This window comes from Taudactylus pleione, unplaced genomic scaffold, assembly GCF_031769625.1.
Source record: "Taudactylus pleione unplaced genomic scaffold, aTauple2 ptg000914l, whole genome shotgun sequence".
NCBI classification, from domain to species: domain Eukaryota; kingdom Metazoa; phylum Chordata; class Amphibia; order Anura; family Myobatrachidae; genus Taudactylus; species Taudactylus pleione.
This window is the reverse complement of record NW_028285315.1, coordinates 461,940-465,663: the sequence shown is the minus strand read 5'-3', so window position 1 is coordinate 465,663 and position 3,724 is coordinate 461,940. Positions and strand designations below refer to the sequence as shown.

The 3,724-nt window shown below is 30.0% G+C and overlaps 1 non-coding gene across 1 annotated transcript; it reads left to right on the top strand.

The window, feature by feature from the left end:
* The first annotated feature begins 3,438 nt into the window (after nt 1-3,438).
* TRNAR-UCG (transfer RNA arginine (anticodon UCG)) lies at nt 3,439-3,511 on the top strand. The gene has a single exon. It is a non-coding gene; the product is annotated as a tRNA-Arg (tRNA).
* Nucleotides 3,512-3,724: the final 213 nt, after the last annotated feature.

Here is a 3,724-nt window from a genome sequence, read left to right as displayed (position 1 = left end):
CATTTAGAAAAGTTAAGTTATTTCTCAGCTATGTTAAGGATTTTACAAAATCTAGGCTATGTGAAAGGCATACTTTGTAATGTTCACTCAAAATATATCATTAAAATATATTGTTGGATTTCATTTTGTAATTCATATGAAAGTTTTTCCAAAACTTACCTCTAGAAAAAACTTCTAAATTTTGAATGTTATACTTGAGGTTACTATTACCACACCTTCCACAGGTTCGAGAACTTCTACATAGGTGACCATGTGGTCTAATGGATGAGGCATCTGACTTCAGATCAGAAGATTGAGGGTTCGAGTCCCTTTGTGGTCGAAGTTTTCTTTTTGTCACTATTTGAAATCTTCAAACTCTGCATGAATTCAATGGAGCACAAAGTTGTAAAGAATGTACATTTCTAAATGTAATTCCCATAGGAAAATAAATACAACATAAACAATGATGTGTATGACGTACACATAGTTACAGTTTTTTTAGGTTTTTGGTGGATAGTAAAAGGTATCCTTTTGGAAAAGGTAAGTATTTACCTGTTAACTTGTTCAATTTTGGCAATCTGTGTTAAAAACAATTCTTTGACCAAATTGATACTATAATGGTTATTTGCATATTTGCATATAAAAAATACATCTCACATGTTTAGAAGGAATCAGTGAAATCAGAACAGCCATAGCTCAATGAGAAATTGCTCTAATGCCTACATCCCTAATCTTTTCATAAAACTTTATAGCATGCATATAGAAAAAATAAGTTATCTCTCAGCTAAGTAAAGAATTTAACAAAATCTAGGCTATGTGAAAGTTATACTTTGTAAAGTTCACTCAAAATAAATCATTAAAATATGTTGTTGGATTTCATTTTATAATTCATATGCAAGTTTTTCCAAAATATACTTCTAGAAAAAACTTCTCACATGTTTAAAGGAATCAATGAAATCAGAACACCCATAGTCCAATGAGAAATTAATATAAAGCCTACATCCCTAATATTTTCATAAAACTTAAAAATCCTTTTGGAAAATGTAAGTGTTTACCTGTTAACTTGTTGAATTTTGGTAATCTGTGTTGCAAAGTAATTCTTTGACCAAATTGATACTATAATGGTTATTTGCATATTTGCATATAAAAATATCATCTCACATGTTTAGAAGGAATCAATGAAATCAGAACACCCATAGTTCAATGAGAAATTGCTCTAAAGACTACATCCCTAATCTTTTCATAAAACTTTATAGCATGCCTATAGAAAAGTTAAGTTATTTCTCAGCTAAATTAAGGATTTAACAAAATCTAGGCTATGTGAAAGGTATACTTTGTAATGTTCACTCAAAAAAAACCATTAAAATATGTTGTTGGATTTCATTTTGTAATTCATATGCAAGTTTTTCCAAAACATACCTCTAGAAAAAACTTCTAAATTTTGAATGTTATACTTGAGGTTACTATTACCACACCTTCCACAGGTTCGACAACTCCTACATAGTTGACTGCTTGGCCTAATGGAAAAGGCGTCTGATTGCAGATCAGAAGATTGAGAGTTCGAGTCCCTTTGTGGTCGAGGTCTTCTTTTCGATCACTATTTGAACTCTTCATGAAATAAATGGATGTCAATGTTATAAAGAATGTAATTACTATAGGAAAATAAATACAACATAAACAATGATGTGTATGATGTACACATAGTTACAGTTTTTTAAGGTTTTAGGTGGATAGTAAAAGTTATCCTTTTGGAAAATGTAAGTGTTTACCTGTTAACTTGTTGGATTTTGGTAATCTGTGTTGCAAAGCAATTCTTTGACCAAATTGATACTATAATGGTTATTTGCATATCTGCATATAAAAATTACATCTCACATGTTTAGAAGGAATCAATGAAATCAGAACACCCATAGTTCAATGAGAAATTGCTCTAATGCCTACATCCCTAATCTTTTTGTAAAACTTTATAGCATGCATTTAGAAAAGTTAAGTTATTTCTCAGCTATGTTAAGGATTTTACAAAATCTAGGCTATGTGAAAGGCATACTTTGTAATGTTCACTCAAAATATATCATTAAAATATATTGTTGGATTTCATTTTGTAATTCATATGAAAGTTTTTCCAAAACTTACCTCTAGAAAAAACTTCTAAATTTTGAATGTTATACTTGAGGTTACTATTACCACACCTTCCACAGGTTCGAGAACTTCTACATAGGTGACCATGTGGTCTAATGGATGAGGCATCTGACTTCAGATCAGAAGATTGAGGGTTCGAGTCCCTTTGTGGTCGAAGTTTTCTTTTTGTCACTATTTGAAATCTTCAAACTCTGCATGAATTCAATGGAGCACAAAGTTGTAAAGAATGTACATTTCTAAATGTAATTCCCATAGGAAAATAAATACAACATAAACAATGATGTGTATGACGTACACATAGTTACAGTTTTTTTAGGTTTTTGGTGGATAGTAAAAGGTATCCTTTTGGAAAAGGTAAGTATTTACCTGTTAACTTGTTCAATTTTGGCAATCTGTGTTAAAAACAATTCTTTGACCAAATTGATACTATAATGGTTATTTGCATATTTGCATATAAAAAATACATCTCACATGTTTAGAAGGAATCAGTGAAATCAGAACAGCCATAGCTCAATGAGAAATTGCTCTAATGCCTACATCCCTAATCTTTTCATAAAACTTTATAGCATGCATATAGAAAAAATAAGTTATCTCTCAGCTAAGTAAAGAATTTAACAAAATCTAGGCTATGTGAAAGTTATACTTTGTAAAGTTCACTCAAAATAAATCATTAAAATATGTTGTTGGATTTCATTTTATAATTCATATGCAAGTTTTTCCAAAATATACTTCTAGAAAAAACTTCTCACATGTTTAAAGGAATCAATGAAATCAGAACACCCATAGTCCAATGAGAAATTAATATAAAGCCTACATCCCTAATATTTTCATAAAACTTAAAAATCCTTTTGGAAAATGTAAGTGTTTACCTGTTAACTTGTTGAATTTTGGTAATCTGTGTTGCAAAGCAATTCTTTGACCAAATTGATACTATAATGGTTATTTGCATATTTGCATATAAAAATATCATCTCACATGTTTAGAAGGAATCAATGAAATCAGAACACCCATAGTTCAATGAGAAATTGCTCTAAAGACTACATCCCTAATCTTTTCATAAAACTTTATAGCATGCCTATAGAAAAGTTAAGTTATTTCTCAGCTAAATTAAGGATTTAACAAAATCTAGGCTATGTGAAAGGTATACTTTGTAATGTTCACTCAAAATAAATCATTAAAATATGTTGCTGAATTTCATTTTGTAATTCATATGCAAGTTTTTCCAACACATACCTCTAGAAAAAACTTCTAAATTTTGAATGTTATACTTGAGGTTGCTATTACCACACCTTCCACAGGTTCAACATTTTCAACATAGTTGGCTGCGTGGCCTAATGGATAAGGCGTATGACTTCGGATTATAAGATTGAGGGTTCGAGTCCCTTCGTGGTCGAGGTTTTCTTTTCGATCACTATTTAAACTATTCATTAAATAAATGGATGACCATGTTGTAAAGAATGTACATTTCTAAATGTAATTCCTATAGGAAAATAAATACAACATAAACAATGATGTGTATGATGTACATATAGTTACAGTTTTTTTAGATTTTAGGTGGATAGTAAAAGTTATCCTTTTGGAAAAGATAAGTATTTACCTGTTAACT